The sequence below is a fragment of the Nicotiana sylvestris genome, chromosome 12, assembly GCF_000393655.2.
Source record: "Nicotiana sylvestris chromosome 12, ASM39365v2, whole genome shotgun sequence".
NCBI lineage: Eukaryota > Viridiplantae > Streptophyta > Magnoliopsida > Solanales > Solanaceae > Nicotiana > Nicotiana sylvestris.
In genome coordinates, this window is record NC_091068.1 from 31,094,433 (window position 1) to 31,112,766 (window position 18,334).

Consider the following 18,334-nt stretch of genomic DNA (forward strand, 5'->3'; position numbering starts at 1 on the left):
TTATTACATTTCATAAAGTTAAAGAAAACTCCTATCTATTTGGTTCCAGAAGGACCTTCCCCAGACTCGGGATCTTTGGCTCCATCGAACAGCTTCACCAGCTCGCGAAGTCCCAGCAGCAGGTAGGCTCTGGCCAGGTGTCCACCCTCGTTTCCTTCAGCATTCTGGCAGTCCTCGATCCTCTTGAGAAACTTCCTTTCCAGCTCCACTAAACCCCGTTCCAGGTATCCTAGTCGTTTGTTGGCACTGACAGCCATGTCTTTCCACTCTTCAATAAGTTTTTGGTGGGCTTCTTGAATCTCGCGGTGCTCTCTTTCACATTTCCGAATCCTCTTGCGCAGTTGGTTGTATTTGACATGTGCTTCAGCCCTTTCATCAATGATTCTGTGACCTCAAACAAACCCGGGTTGGCCTAGACCATTGCGATTAACCTCTAGCCAGCCTGAATAGTATGGGGTGCAGCCAACATGGTATCTGTCTGGTTCGATAGTATCTCTTCCCACGATGATCTTGCAATGCCACATATGCTGAGCTTGACACTTATAAGGACTATCATCAGCTTGGAAGTCAGCCCGGAAGTGACTCATATTGTCGACCCTTGGTATAACCTGCTTCCTACCAGCCTGTCTCATAACTCGGAGAGGGACATAAGGGTAGGTTCCTATCAAGCCGATCAGTATCAGAAATGGTGCGTGCCTGGATCGGGCGGTGAACTCTTTAGTAGGGAACCACTCGAACATACATTGTATTTGATCCTCAGTTAGATTTTCAAACAGCTCCACCCACCCCTTGGCATCTTCTGGTTGAGCAAACATGTTGGGCATGTAGTTCATTCGCCTTGGTTGATGGAAGGCTATATGATCATCCCAGTCTCTGTGCTGAATCTGTTGTCGATATTCACCCCTTTGAAGACGCTCCATGAGCCAGAGCTGGAGTAGCAAGTTGCAGCCCTCGAAGTGTGGGGCTCCTTGTTGACACTTTTCCAAGGCTCGATATATCTCTGCAATGATCATGGGTACTATGATAAATGGTTGTCCACCAATTCCCTCTATCAAAGTTTTGGTAACCATGGCTAGCCTGGTGTGGATCCTTGCTTTATTCATTGGAAACACTATCATCCCCAATAAGCAGAACATGAAGATAAAGACCCTTCTGTGAATATGCCCCAGCGATGTAAGGGCGAACTCATCCGGATATGTACGATAGGATTTGCTGTGATCGTACCTCTCTTACAAATAATCAAAGGGAATGTAGGACTCCTTTAAACATGTAAAGTCTGGATTCTTCTTTAGGCCCATCATTTTGAGAAAACCTCTACCCTTGCGATTTTCCGGCATTAACAAACCTGGGGTCTCCCATAGTATACTAGGCAATCCTTCTATTTCCTCTAGCAGGGGTGTCATCTCAATCTCTCCGAAGCGAAACACAGACCTATCACAATCCTAAAATAGAGTAGTAGCTTCTATGATTTTATTGTTGGGTTGGACCTCTAGGAGGGAAGGTAGATTTCCGGATAAGAGTCTGATCACTGGAATAAAGATCCTCCCACCAGCTTAGAAACCTTGGGTGGATGTTTGTGACCATGCCGAATCTGGGGACTTCGTGCCTCATGTTTTTGCAAGACAAAAGGGTTAGGCCCTTACCCCCACCAGACTTGACTATTAAATACCAATAATTGGCATAAAACATTTAGTTTTCCAAATAAATGCCCAAAACGTGATAGTGTCCGTTTGGGTTTTCGTGAAACCGAGTGGACTTTGGATAAGGCTATCATCTTAAAGAGTCATTATGCGGACAACATAACTGACTCGGCTAGGTTTGACCATGATGCATGCACAATTAAACAAAGTAAGGTTTCTATGGGGGTTTTAGGCTGGTACCCTTGAGCGGACAACTCAAGAGGGAAAGGCACGGAACCGTCGACTACACCGTTGATCGACTGATTTTACCGCAAATACGCTTTTGCCGGAATTAAAGGATGATAATATCGGAAGAGCGTAACCACTCATTATAAACGTTGCAATGGTATTTTATTTGGCACGAGTTGAATATGATGTTGAATATGCAGTTGCAATAATTAAACAAGTTGTCACGTATTTGCACGTTAATAATTATAACAATTCCTCAGAATTTAAAACGGTAATAAAGGAAAGCAGTAAAGGAAGGCAGTAAAAGAAATAAAGGAAAGAAACAAAGAGCCAAGTCAGTTTCGTAGTTGAAGAGGGAAATAAATATTTAAAGGCATTAAATAAAGACATGTAAAGAAGCGTAAAGTCACAAATAACATGAAATGGTAAAACCTAAAAGATATCCCCAGCAGAGTCGCCACGCTGTCGCGCCCCCTTTTTCTCGCGAAATTGGATTTATGACATTTGGGAGGACAACTCGTTCCCTTTTGGGAATTGGGTTTGAATTGAAGAGTCGCCATCTAATGATCAAAGTGCATTAGGACACTAAGAAGGTTTGATTTAGAAAACCAGAGATTTGGGTAAGGGCTTGAAATTATCCCGAGGGAAAGGTGTTAGGCACCCCTCAGGATCCACTAGTGTGGTTCCCGGCCAGGCTATGGTTGTGACTTTAAGTACAAATAATATGTAGGAAAGTAAGGCTTTCAAATAAGAGGGGATTTTCACGTAATGGTTACAAATAAACAAAAGTAAGAAAAAGAAACTAAAAGAGTTGATTTTCTTAAAAGAAATGGTAAAAAAAAGATTTAAAAGAAACAAAGAAAACAAAGGGAAGGGGGTCCTAGGTTTATTAATAATATGGATCACCCCACACAACATCCGGTAATCACTCCTCAGTGAGGGGATACATGTGATGTTATCGCGTGGTCATCATATCCATATCTACCCTTCCCACCCCGTTAAGGTATTAAAGCGCAGATCGATCTCGTTTACTTATGGCATGCTATTACCCGCGCCCAATCCTATCAGCCCCGGAGGTACTTGGGACTACTATTCCTAAAAGGGAGGAGAAGGTGGGCTTATTTGTGGTTTCAAAGGTAAAAATACTAAGGCGATATATATATATATATATATATAGCAAGTATGGGAAGCACATAAGCAAATAAGTCTCAAACAGACCTCCTTGAATCAAAGTAAAGCATATAGTTCAGCATGTCTTACACGTACTGATTAGGGTCTGATTAAACTTAAAAGTTGGGGAAAACTGATTTATTGCATATTTCAGATAAGAAGCCCGAATTAGACCTGTCTGCTGGTTGTAGTTAATAAAATCTGATTCAGTTTATAAACTGTCCTATGGCTTGCCTAAGTGTTAGACGAAAACCTATAGGCATGATATCTACTGATTTTAGAAAAGATTAAGTATACTAATTTTAGAAAAGGTTGGTAGTTATTCAGGAAAGATGGGTTTTGACAAAAGATCATAAATTCTGCACACATTAAATATTGTTGTTACTGGGTTTATACTTATAAGCGAGTGTAGCGTTTCAGACTTGGTTGATAGTTCCTATAGGCATGCTTTCTATGTGTTGCTGATTTAAAAAATTTTTTTGGACATAATAAGAATGCAAAAACCCTATAGGCATGGCATCTAATTGTAGTTGATTTTCAGAACCTATAGACATGTTCTCTACATGCATATGCAAAAGTCACGATATCTACATGAAAGTGCAGGGTCCCTATAGTCATTGTATCTAAATGAGAATGCTGAAGTTCCTATAGACGTGGTAACTAAATGAGAATGCAGAAAATCTTATAGACATGGCGACTAAATGAGAATGCAGAAATCTTATAGGCATGGTAGCTATATGAAAAATGCAGAAATCTTATAGGCATGGTAGCTATATGAAAAATGAGGAAATCTTATAGGCATGGTAGCTATATGAAAAAATGTAGAAATCTTATCGGCATGGTAGCTATATGAAAAATGCAGGAATCTTATAGGCAAGTTATCTACCCTTTTTTACATGCATTCTTACCCTTCCCTTTTCACTAACCGTCCCCAAAAGTTATTACAGTCCAAATAAAATAAAGAAAAATATATCAGAAATTGAAAATTACAACCAAGGAGAGCCTGATTTAGACTTCCTGTCTGAAGTATGAAGTAAAACAACTCCAAAGATCATGTTTCAAAGCCTTTCTCCCACTTGGGTATGTCAGAGTTCCCTAAAAGTTTCATAAGAACTCCGGGCAGTGCTTACACCCAAATGTATCACCATATTAAGTCAAAGTGCAGTGTGGAAGGTCCAGCCCTCATGTGTCCAAGTTCAGAGGAAACTCAAGGTCCCAAGGCAAGGCTCACAAGAGGGGGGCAGAACTTAGGAACTAAGAGAGAGTGTAAGTGCAGAATTCGGAAAAGGGGAAAGGGAAAAGGAAACAACACACATAGGGATATAGGGAATGGGGAGTTGCAATAGGTAAAAAGCAGGCGAGTGGGCATAACCCAACAATGGGAGATGCTGGCACACCCATAAGCCTACTGGAACACATTGTTTAGAGGTCAAGTTAAATCCATAGACAATAACTTGTATATTTCCATGTTTTAAACTGTAACCTCAAAGCACAAAAAGGGAAATAGTGAATAGGGATTCATAGCAGAAACAAGCAAAAGGGAATCAACATTCTAGTTTAAGTATTTAACTCTGCAGAAGTAGTAAAGTAGACATAGATGCAGAAAGTTGTAAGTAAACACATTGTGGAGATGCTGAAATTTGAAATTAGGACATACCAGTTTCAAAGAAACAAGTAGAGAAAAATGCAGTAATCTGGTAAAAACCTCAGTGCAGACAAGAAGAGAGTTTTATTTTGTGAGTAAGAGTTCAGAAGAGATTGTGAATTGTTCGTCTGAAGTGTAGAAAGGTCATGCCCTTTTATAGTGTAAAAACCAAGTAGAAATAAGGTAAGATAATTGAAGAGCTGATTGTCAATCAATTACACAAGACTCCCTTTAGTTAAGGGATTCAGATTCAAATAGGTATAAACCAATTAAGAAAAAAATTAATCAAACACTTTGTGCAAAGTAGGCAATTAGGGGTGAATACATAAAAGTTATTTAAGGATAGGGTTTTTGAAATACGCGGTTTGTATAAATAAGGTAAGGAAATCAATTAACAGCCAGTAAATCAACAGTCACGGATTTTGTATGAATGAACCGAGTCAAAAAGATAGGAAAGGTTTTTAACTTAAGGGAGATCAGCAAATAATGGAAAGAGAATCAATCAGACCATATTCAGAGGGAAGTATGAACTAGTCACAAATTTAAAAGCCACTTTAAAGGGAAGTCTATCATATATAAGGAGCATACGAACATGTTAAGCATGAAAGAAAAAATTGTCATGTCACTGTAACATTAGTAGAAAAATCTAGAGTAGAAGGGTTTAGTAAAAAGGTCATAATCATATGAAAACAAGGAATTGGTCTGAAAGAGTTGAGGGTTTTGAAATAACACCCCTAGTTCAGGCAAATCGTAAAATCAAACTTGGCGGAAGCCCCAAATTCTAGGGTTTCCACCTTGAATCAAGTACAGAGATGAGAAGGAAAGTAGTCGAAACAGGCTCAGAGGTTTCAGAACTGAAACCTCTTGTAAGCTTCTTTATTCAACAGAAACTCATGAAAAAACATGATAGCAAAGTAACATGCAAACACAGTAGAAGGATTCAAAGAACATAATGGAAAATACTGATAAGAACAGTAGAAGAAGCATGCTTAAGAGGTTTTCTAGAAGAAGCTTAAACAGGGCTCAGTAGAAGAAAAAATAGTAAAAACCCTTAAGAATATAATAGAAAAATATAGTAGACAGAACATACTGGAACATGGTAGAAGTAAATACTAGAACATAGTAGAAGAGCATACGAGAATATAGTATAAAAAACACAGTAAAAGAACATACAAGAACGAGGTATAAAAATCATAGTAGAAGAACATACGTGGTAGAAGGAAAACATAAGAACACAGTAGAGGCAAATACACACAAAAGAAAAAGGAGAGAAGTCAGAGAAACACTTAAACATTTTCAGAAAACCCTAGATCGGAAACGAAGCGTTTTTGAAAGAAAAGTTAGGGAAATCATTTGAAAATTCAAGGAGAGAACAGATACGCAACAGATCTAAAGAAATCGGAGAAAACCTGGAAGGGTTAGGGTTTCAGAAGAACCCTATAAGTGAGATAGGCTTTGAAAGGTCACCGATCTGAGTCGGAGAGGTCAGAATTAGGCTCAAACCACTATGGTAGGCCGGAGATGACCGTGAAACCTCGAGTCGGCAGAGGTCTGGGTGCAAACCTTCGAGGTCAGGCCTCGAATCTTCAGGTATCAGGTGCGTGGGAGCAAGAAGAGGTGGGTATGAGACTCCCACAACTTGAGAAGCCATGGATTCAGGTGGGTTTCAAGGTAGAAGTAGTGGTAAGAGGCGGTTAGGGTTTGGGAATGTTCGAGAGAGTTTGAGAGTTCAGAGGCGACTGGTTAGGTGAACTGATTTAGGGTTAAAGGGTGTTGGTAGATTACAAAAGGAAGGGAGGGTTTGTGGCCGTTGATCATTTTGATCAACGACATGGATTTAATGGGGGACCGAACGGGTTAACTTAATTGGATCAGGGGTGGGTACTTTAAGAATTGGGCCAGTCCATTTGAAATTGAAATTGGGGTCAATTGGGGGGGGGGGTTGATTTAGGCTAAAATTGAAATAGTTAGGGCTAGTATTTAAATAACCACTTTTTCCCTTTTTATTTTTTAAGAATAGTAAAATGATTTTTGAAAACAAATTAAATGGTACTAAATTAATTAGTAATACACAAATATTAAATTAAAAATACTGGAATCAATTTTGTAATTGTAAACGCAATTAAATCTTAAAATAGGCTAAAATTGCAATTATGTGCAATTTAATTTTAAAAATACTCAATAAATTTGTTAAAAATGTGCAAAATTTACCTTAGCTATATTTTGGTATAAATATGAGAATTCAATAAAGGAGTTATCAAAAATGATAATTTGGAAAATAATTATTGGTTTTTTCTGATAAAATAAGGTGATACATTGATTTTAAAATCTTTTTTAAAAAATTGAAAAAAATAATAAAACACTCGGACATGCTTATATACGCATACGTATGCTATTTTGAAAGTATTTTGCATATGAAAAATATATAGAAAAAAATTGGATATCAACAATGGCAAGGTCATTGCCTATGCTTCGCGGCAGTTGAAGATTCATGAGAAGAACTATTTGGTTCATGATTTGGAGTTGGCAGCCATTGTTCACGTGTTGAAGATTTGGAGGAATTATCTGTATGGTGTGGAATGTGAGGTGTTCACATATCACAAGAGTCTTCAGTATTTGTTCAGACAAAAGGAGTTGAATTTGACGTAGAGGAGGTGGTTAGAGTTGTTAAAAGATTGTGATATCACCATCTTATATCATCTGGAAAAGGCCAATGTGGTGGCCGATGCTTTGAGTAAGAAGTCAGCCAATATGGGCAGTCTTGCCTATATTCCGGTCGGTGAGAGACTGATTGCTTTGTGATATTGCGGCAGCATTATTGGTGGCAGAAAATGAAGAAGGATATCGTCGCATATGTGGCTCAGTGTTTGAATTGTTAGCAAATTAAGTACGAGCATCAGAGGCTTGGTGGTTTATTCTAGAGGATTGAGCTTCCTGAGTGGAAGTAGGAGTGGATCACTATGGATTTCATTGTTGGACTCCCGCAGACTCGGAGGAAGTTCGACGCAATATGGGTCATTATTGATAGGCTGACCAAGTCAGCGCATTTCATTCCTATAGTAGTCTCCTATTCCTCTGAGAGGTTAGTTGACATCTATATCCGGGAGATTGTTCATCTTCATGGTGTGCCCGAGTCAATCATTTCGGATCGAGGTACGCAGTTTGCCTCACGTTTTTTGTAGAGCAGTTCAGTGAGAGTTGGGCACGTGGGTTGAGTTGAGCACAGCATTTCATCCTCAGACGGATGGGCAGTCTGAGCGGACTATTCAGATTTTGGAGGATATGCTCCGAGCTTGTGTCATTGACTTTGGAGGTTCGTGGGATCAATTTTTGCCCTTAGCAGAGTTTGCCTACAATAACAGCTACCAATCTAGTATTCAGATGGCTCCGTATGAGGATTTATATGGTAGGCGGTGTCGGTCTCCGGTTGGATGGTTTGAGCCGGGAGAGGCTCGGTTATTGGGTACGGATATGGTTCAGGATGCCTTTGACATGGTCAGGATTATTCAGGATAGGCTTCGTACAGCTCAGTCTAGGCAAAAGAGTTATGCCGACCGCAAGGTTCGAGATTTGGCATTCATGGTCGGTGAGAGGATATTGCTTCAAGTGTCACCTATGAAGGGCGTGACGAGATTTGGGAAGAAGGGCAAGCTTAGCCCTAGGTTCATTGGCCCGTTTGAGATTCTTAATCGAGTGGGAGAGGTGGCGTATAGGCTTGCATTGTCGCTGAGCTTATCGGTCGTGCATCTAGTGTTTCATGTGTCCATGCTTCAGAGTATCACGTCGATCCATCCCACGTGTTAGATTTCAGCATTGTCCAGTTGGACAAGGACTTTTCTTATGAGGAGGAGTCGGTAGCTATTCTAGACCGGCAGGTTCGTCAATTGAGATAGAAGAGTTTTCCTTCTGTTCGTGTTCAGTGGAGAGGTCAACCCGCTGAGGCATCGACCTGGGAGTCCGAGTCCGATATGCAGAGCCGTTATCCCCATTTTTTCCCCGACTTAGGTACTTCCTTCTTATGTCCGTTCTAGAACGAACAGTTGTTTTAGAGATGGAGAATGTGATGACCCTTTTGGGTCATCACTTGCTTTTGAATTGAATCCCGTGTTTCTGAGGCCTTGAAAACCTCACTTAGCATCACCTCAATTTGCGTGCGCAGTCCGGGCATGTTGCCGGAAAGCTTAAATATGAAAATCTGCGAAAAATGATACGTTTTGACTGTAAAATGAATAAATTTGACTTCGGTCAATGTTTTGGGTAAACGGACCCGGACCCATGATTTGACGGTCCTGAAGGGTCCGTTGGAAAATATGGAACTTGGGCGCAGCTCGCAATCGAATTCTGAGGTCCCAAGCCCGAGAAATAAATTTTTAAAGAAAATTATTTTCTGAAATTTTGTTTAAAGGAATTTGAAATGAAATTTGATTAGAACATGATGGTATCGAGCCCGTATTTTGGTTCCGGCACCCGGTACAGGTCTTATATATGATTTAAGACGATCCTATGAAATTTGGTGAAAATAGATGTCATTTGACGTGATTCGGACCTAAATTGCAAAAGTTGATGTTTTACGAAGTTTGAGAAAAACTTCTTTGATTTTAAGGTTTAATTCATTGTTATTGAGGTTATTTTGGAAATTTGATCGCACGGATAAATTCGTATGATGTCATTGAGTTAGTACATATGTTTGGTTAGGAGCCCTGAGGGCTCAGGTGAGTTTCGAGCAGGTTCCGGGATGCCTTAAGCCTAAAAACACAGTTATTGCAGGTTCAGAGAAATTTGCAGGTCTCTGAACCCGCTAGTGCGGTCCGCGAGAAATCGTGTGCGACCGTAGAAGGGGCCATTGTGGTCCGCATGAGGTTTCGTATGGTGCACGGTTGAGGTTGTGCGGTCGCAGTAGGTTTTGTGCGGTCCGCACAGCTTCACAGGTCCTCAGGTTCACTTGGTTGTGCGGCCGCAGCCGGTTTTGTGCGGTCCGTACAAGGGGTCCGAGAGGGATATAAATAGATGGGATTTTCAGTCATTAATCATTTTCTTCATTTTTCAAAAACCCCAAAAACATAAGAGGCAATTTTTCAAACGACATTTCTTCTCCAAAACATTGGTAAGTGATTCTAACTCGTTTTCTTTAATCATTAACATCTTTTCACATGATTTCAACTCAAAATCAATGATTTTCATGGGGGAAATTAGGTGTTTGGGTGGAACCTAGGTTTTTCAAAAATTGGGAATTTGGACCTCGATTTGAGGTCCGATTTTAAAACAAATCATATATTTGGGTTCGTGGGTGAATGGGTAATCGGGTTTTGGTTCGACCTCGGGTTTTGACCATGTGGGCCCAGAGGCAATTTTTGACTTTTTGGGTAAAACTTTAGAAAATTTATTTTCATGCATTTGGGTTGATTCATTTAGCATTTATTGACGTAATTAAGTAACTTGTGGCTAGATTCAAGCGAATTGGTGGTGGAATCAAGGGGTAAAGCTATAATTGAAACGTGAATTATGTTCGTGGCATCGAGGTAAGTGTTTGGTCTAACCTTAGCTTGAGCGATTAGGAGTTGTGTCTTACTTGCTACATGTTAATTGTGGAGTACGACGTATAGGCATGGTTATGAGTATCTATACGTTGGTGTCAAGCATGCCCGTGAGTCTTGTATTATAACTGTTATGACTCCGTTGTGGTTTATTGCACTTCATATGTTATTATCACCATTGTTCCCTTGTCAGGATGTTTGTTTGATATTAATGATCCCTTGCCGGGATGTTTGTTTTGATAATATTGTTCCCTTGCCTTGATGTTGTTGAAATATCATTGTTCCCTTCCCGGGAAGTTGTTATATTATTCTTGTTCCCTTGCTGAGATTCCTTGTGATTATTGTTGGCTTTTAAATGGGAGCAGGTGGTACGCCTACCACAAGATATAATGAAATGGGAGCGTGTGGTATACCTACCATAAGATATAATAAAATGGGAGCGGGTGGTACTCCTACCGCAAGATATGATGAAATGGGAGCGGGTGGTACACCTATCACAAAATATAATGAAATGGGAGCGGGTGGTACGCCTACCACGAGATAAACGAAATGGGAGCGGGTGGCATGCCTGCCAGGAGATAAATAAAATGGAAGCGGGTGACACGTCTACCATAAGATAATGGAAATGGGATCGGGTTGCACGCCTGCAACAAGATGTGAAAAGAAAGTGAAATCTACCTTAGTTTTCCTTATTCGTGTTAGTGGTTGGATTTTGATTCCTTTATAGTTCTCTTGATATTCTATTTTACCTGTTTTTCCCCGAAGTATGTTTCCCTTTCCCACCTTTATTTGTTTATTCTGTTATACTTTCCGCTGTATATTATACCACTGCACAGGTTTATTTGGTAGTCTGGTCCTAGATTCGTCACTATTTTGCCGAAGTTAGGCTAGACACTTACCAGCACATGGGGTCAATTGTGCTGATACTACACTCTGCGCTATGTGCAGATCTCAAAACAGCTTTTGGACCGTAGTGTGGAGGCTACCTTCAGTCCACGCGGAGGTCCAAGGTAGACTTGCAGGCGTCCGCAGGCCCTGGTATCTCCTCTATTCCTATTTCCTGTTTCCTTTTCCTTTTCTTCAGAAATAGAGTATTGTCATTTTCTTTGGACTTTGTATGTAGTAATCTCTTAGACAGTCTATGACATTGTGACACTAGGTTTTAGGTGGTTGAGACTTAAGTAATTGTAATAGACGCAGATTTCAGATATTTAATTGTTATCTTCCCTTTAATTATTTAAAGTTCCGTAGTTTTTCCTATTATCGCCTTATATTTGTAAAAAGGAAGTAATTTGATAATGAAGTAAGTAGTTAAGGATTGGCTTGCCTAGCTCTCATTAGTAGGCGCCATCACGACTCCCGAGGGTGGAAAATCTGGGTCGTGACATGGGGCAACTTGTTTTGAAAACAAAAAGGAAAAAAAGATAGAAAAAATCAGAAAGAAAGATGAAAAAAAATAGTTAGGTCAGATGTTTGAACTACGTTCGACCTGATTCCTTAAAAAACGGATACGTAGGCAGCCTCACGGTTCGGTCCAACCAAATAAGAAATCAAGAAAAGAATTCCAAAAAAAAATCCCTAATTGTTGAAATTGGGGCAGAGATTTTATTTTACCTTTGAAAGAGTCGATTCCAGGAGGCAACCCCCTTGACTTTGAGTCTATTTTGAGCCTTCATGACATCCTTTTTTCAGCCCTATCCAAAATCCTTCCAAATAAAGACCTCCTGATATGCCTTCAAGATTGCTCAGAGAAGCATGTAATGAGCAACGGTTGTCACACGACATAGAACACTGTCAAGTTGCTCACAAAAGAAAGAGAAAAAGAAATAGAAGAAATGAGAGAGTCTTACTAGTGAAAACCCTTGCGGGCACTGTAAGGCGACGGTAAGCAACGATGAATAAATAAGAGAGACTTGTCGGTGAAAACCTCTCAGGGCACCACTAGTCGAAAGTGAGCCGTAAAGCTGATGCAATGAATTGGCACAAACAAGCCTGACTTCGAAGGTCATAGGAATGGTAAAAGGAAAGATTAGGTCAATTTGATAGATCGGCCGTTGAGTCCAAATACATGTTGTAAGCACGTGATTTTTGCCCTATATGAGAATTACTCCCAAAAAATTCAAAAATAAAATGATTTTTCTTTGGTGTGCAATTTTGTGATATTTTGTGATATTTTGAATAATTATTTGTATTTGTCTGTGCGTGTTTATTTGCTAAATTAATAAAAAATACAAAAATATGTCGCATTTTGCATGTAGGATTTAATTCTACAATTGTTAGTAATTAAATTTGTTTTACAAAAATTAAAAATTACAAAAATAGGCATCGTTTGCATTTTTAGCATTTAATGTCCAAATATACAATTTTATGCTTAATTAATACTTAATTGTGCGTTAATTGTTATTGGGAGTTAATTTGCGCTTTTATAACTTAATTTAGTTCTTAATAATAGTTTAAGTATTTTTATAATTTAGTTTTAGAAAAATAAAAGAAGAAAAGAGAGCGAAAATATAAAGAAAGTCGGAATTGGGCCTCTTCTTCGGACAGAGAATAGAAGAGAGAAAAATTCCGAAAAATATTTAAGCTTTCAAAATAAAAAAAAAGCTAAAAAATCTACTGCTTTCTTTCTTTGTTTGAAATTAGTATTAATGGTTGTTGTTTCATTTAAAGCTTAAAGCTTTTGTTTTTGGGATTACTACTCCACCGGTTTGTACTGGGTTGTTACTGTTGCTGGGCAGTTGTTGATGTTGTACTGTTATTACTGCCGCTGATTCTCATCTTCATTTTCTTGCTTCCAATATCAGGTACATATCTGTAAATTCATGTCATGAAAAGCTTCAACATGACATATTAATGAAGTTCGGGAATTATAATTCTGTTTTCCATTCGTTCAAGTTCATTAGTTTAAAATTTGGTTTTGTTTCAGTTGATTAATATAGTAGTACGTTTGTCGTGATGAATATAAGATAATTGTTACCTCTTAAAGTTCGTATAAGTGTTGTAATAATATCACCTATTTCGGAATTTTCATTAAGTGAAGTCATGATTGAATTATCAAGGTAGGGAACATGACATAAAATGGGTCATTAATTACATCCCGTAATATTGTTAGCTAAATGTAAAGTAGAATGGAAGTATCAAGAAATTACATTATTAGTATATCTTGTAAAAAATCTGATTTTTGGTTTAGATTGATATAAGTTGTATGTTCATATATGGCATGATGATGAGTATATATATAATCATATATGGAAGGTGATTTGATATAGCTCGTTACGATGTTAGAGTGTTATGAATGTTTTAAGACGGACAATTGTGTTGCATGTAAGGCAATTTTATTCAATCGATTTGTATAATAATTCCCTTTCTTATCAACTTGATGTCTATCTACCATCATAAACAAATTAATCAAACGATTATAATTTTGGATTAAAAAACAATTAATGTAGAAGGTGATTAGATTTATAGATTATAACATTTTTTTAGCATTCGCTTCAAATAGAACAATGAAAATTCTTCAAAAATATCACTTCCTTACATCCATTCTTTCCCAATTTTTATACATAATTTGCATGTTGTCTATTTGGGTAGGCAAATATTGTATTCACTAAATGGTAGTATTAATCACATATTTATTTTTACTCCACAAATTCGAATGGTTTGAGGAATATAATTCATACGCGAAAAACATAAATTGCGACCAACGTCCAATAAATTGTAAATTCTTTTTAAGGAATTTAGAGACTAATAGAATATTTATTTCTCATGATGTTCACATAAAAATACGTGGATATAATAAACAATTTGTAAACAAATTTATACTACCATCAAGAATATTTTTGTGATTAGGGATACGTTCGCGTAACCTAATTATATTTCTAAAGGCAATTCGGATTATGCGTTCGCGCAACTTCGATCGAATATTTAATAAAAGGGATTTCTCGGAGAATATCATTATTAATTTCATAAAAACCCGAGATGTGAGGTTCACTACTTAATTATACAAAAAGGGCGAATATTCTTGATTTTATTTAAAGCATAATTTCGAAAATAATTATTTTAATAAAAATATTATCTATATTATTGTGTACACGTGCGCGTGACACAACTCCGCATGTTTTAAAAAATATAATTTATAACACGAATATACGTACGCGTGATTCGATTCAAAGAAGGGACTTTAAATCTAAATAGAAGCGGTAACAATAAAATCATGCAATAAAAAATGTATTTAGCAAATCAAAATAATCAAGCCGAATATAACAGTTGAGCGACCGTGCTAGAACCACGGAACTCGGGAATGCCTAACACCTTCTCCCGGGTTAACAGAATTCCTTATCCGGATTTCTGGTGCGCAGAACTGTAATACAGAGTCATTATTTTCCTCGATTCGGGATTAAAATAGGTGACTTGGGACACCCTAAATCTCCCAAGTGGCGACTCTGAAATAAAGAAATAAATCCTGTTTCGACTGTCCTTTAATTGGAAAAAACTCTCTTGCACCCACGCGGGCGCGGAAAAAGGAGGTGTGACAGCTCTGGCGACTCTGCTGGGGAGGATAAACCCAGAACCACTGATTCAGGGTTCAAGAATTCGAGCTTAAAAAAATTGTTATAGTTGGCTTTATTTATTATCTGATTTTTTTTACATGATATATGCCCAATGTGCTAAATGACACTTTTACCGCTTTAATATTATTTGAATTATGAATATATACAACTGCTACGAAACCCCCTTCTTTCTGAGTCTTCTAAATTTATGGTGCACACGTGCGCGTGGCCCACCTTTCTGTTAAAGTCATACCAAATAAGACGAAGTTGGGACAAGTAACTAGGCCGGGTAGACTTTCGTGCTCCCGGTACGTTGCCCCCGCTTCGGCTCAAACTGTCCGTTTGGGTAAGCCAGGGCTAGATCAATATGCCTCAGGTTTTTTTCACTTAGAATAACTCAGCTTCATGCCGGATCCCTAGTAGGAGCGATTGTTTGCATCACGTGCATTTGACTTTGGAGACTCAACACAGGGGTTGGGTCTGTCTAGGACAGGTGTACCAAAAAAAATGACCATCCTGATGCATCTTACTTGCTGCTACTTGCGCATTTATTTGATCCGGATTTGTGTGTTGACTGACTTTTGAATATCATGAATAATATTTTAAAATTGAAAAAAAAGAAATAGCGGTTAGGGAATTGACTGTTTATTTTTGAAAAAAAAAACCAATGCCCAAATACTGTCAAAACTCTGCCGAAATTTTGAGAAAATGAAAAAAAATATTTTATTAGTTTGTTTTATTAAAACCAAAGAAAAAATAGAAAGAAAAAAAAATCGTTGTTCTGTCTTATTTTTCAAAAAAAAAAATTAAAAAATAAAATATATATTTATATATATATAAAGGAAAATAGTTTGTCTTCCCCTGAAAATGACAATGAAAAAGAGTCTTACTTTTAAAATAGTTTTTTTATTCGTTTTTGAAAAATTCAAAATAATAAAATAAAAAGAGTCGCGTTGAAAGTGGTTTTATTATTTGTTGCAAATATATATATATATATATATATATATATATATATATATATATATAAATCCAAAAGTTTTTCTTTATTTCCAAAAATGTATATATATCTTTATTTGTTGCAAAAATATTTGTCCTGCCAAAAAGTCTAGAAAAGTTTTTTTAGACCCCCAATTTTCAAAACAAAAAATCCAAAAATATTTTCCATTATTGACTTCTTTAAGAAGGTCTTTTTAATTATTAAAAAAATATATATATATATATATATAATAAAATAAAACAAATTCGAAAATATTTTCCTTCTTCTTTAAAAATTGAAAAGAAAATTCAAAATTCAAAAAATATTTTTAGAAGCATTTCTTTTATCAAAAGTAAAATTCCAAAAATATTTTTTTTAGAATAAAAAAAAAGACAAATGGAAATTCGAAAATAAAAAAAAAAAAAAAAACTTCCTTTTACTTTTGAAATTCTCAAAGTTCAAATCAAAAGAAAAGGAATTTTTACGAGTTTTTCTTTCAAAAAGAAATCAATCAAAAAAAAATATATATACTTCCTTTGAGCAATTCTTTCACAGTTCCAACAAAAAAAAAATATTAGTTCATTTACTTATTCACGATGCCCGAACTACGCAGGTTTGATTCTCACCGGATGTGAGATACGTAGGCAACCCTCATCGGGTCCAACCCCCTTTATTGCTAAAATAGCCAAAAACCAATAAATAAATAAAAAAACGTGTCAAAATTTTAATTTTTGTCATAAATACGTCGGGCGGTGTCCAACCTCCCCATTTACTAAAAAATAGCCAACAAAAATATATGTCAAATTTTAATTTTGTCATAAAGAAGTCGGGTGACGCTCTTTTATCAAGACATAGCCGAATGTTCCCGAAAAGGACGCCGGAAGGCTGACTTTGCATAAACAGCCACCTTTTGGGTCATGTTTAGTTGACCCACACAGCCTTGAAAATCTTCGTCCCCGAGGCGCTGAAGGGCCGTGTTTGCAACACCTGGTTTTTATTGCAATTTGAAAAAAAAAGAGTCAACGTTCAGGTGAATACCGTTTGTTTTTTTTTAGTCAAAATAAGTCGAGTCAGCTTCGGTCGCGTCTTAAACCGTTCTTGCCAAAATAACCTTAGAGTATCTTTCAGTTGTCGAAAGGCTATTTTCGTAAAATAACGGACAAGTGTGTAAAGTGTCATAAAATAATCCTCTCCGGCCTCAAAATTTGGAAGGGGCCGCATTTGCAAAAATAACCGTTTGGTTGCATTTGTCAAACGGAGAAAGGAAGCTGGCCGTTTGTTTTTTGTAAAACTTTTGATTATAATATGTGGGTCGTTTGATTTTCAAGTTTGTAGGTCATTTTTAAACCTTTGAAACCCAATATGAAAATTGAAAAAAAAATGATTAGTATTGCTTATCTTTTATTGGTCCGAACTACGCAAGGTCTGATTCATGCGGGGTCATGATACGTAGGCAATCTCCATAAGATTCGACCACAACAAAAAAATGAAAAAAAAGGAAAAGAAAAGAAAAAATGAAAAAAAAATCGAAAAAAAAAGAAAAAATGAAATGAAAAAAAAATCGAAAAAAAAAGAAAGAAAGAAAATGAAAAAAAAAGAAGATGTGGTTGGTTTGTGGTAAGCCGGAAATACAAGACCCAGAAGCACACTTTGCGGGGATCAGGCCTGATAGCAGAAGCACTCGAATCCTATTGGGACTTGTTGACTAAGGTTGACGATATCGAAGTTGGAAATGGTCTAGACAATACTGATGCAAAGCTCAGTGGCTAAAGATGCCAATTTTGATAAAGTGGGAGGACGCTCCGTTCCGTGGTTAGCAAAAGAGAAGCGGGTGGTGTCTTATTTTGTTGTCATTTCTGTTGTTCGGATTATTAGGATTGTAATCCGAATATTGTCTTGTGTCAAACCTTCTTATCTTTCCAGTTTGTCATATCAATTTGTTTAAGTTTTGTCAAGGTTGTGTTAAGATTTTATTCTGGTTGTTTTGTTTGTTTTATTATTCAAACCATTTCACCGGTAGTCTAATACAAAAGCCGGTCTTTTATTGTTTCCAGTCATCTTTTGTTTAGTCCTTTTATCATTTTGTTCAGCGCCGATTCCAGTGACATGACATGCGCACACAGTTTGGGCCTAGTCTTAAAAGTTAATCATAAAACCCTGGGAAGATGATCAAAGCATTTAAAGGAAATAAGAACGGTTTGGGATTATTTGGAGCCCGAGTCATGTGGAACTGGGGCAAGTTAAACACAAAGAAAACCGTTAAAGAAAGATTAGCCTAAATTGGCATGAGGGTCGTTCATAATAATGAGAATGAGAGTATCGCCCAACGGTGCTTTAGAAGTGACAAATGAACAAACAGATGTTGAATATAATTGTCAAGTCCAGCACCATCGGAAGAGACTATAAATCTATGTTCAATTGTGTTGTTTGCACTTGGCATGTTTTGAAGACTGGAATGACGAAGGCATTTTATTCTGCTACCTAAACACTTTATCCTTCGTTACCCCTTTTGAGCCTTATTTATTTTCTTTCATACCCCTCGTTCGGAATCAATAGCAACGACTAGGAAATACGAGCCTGGAAGGTAAAGA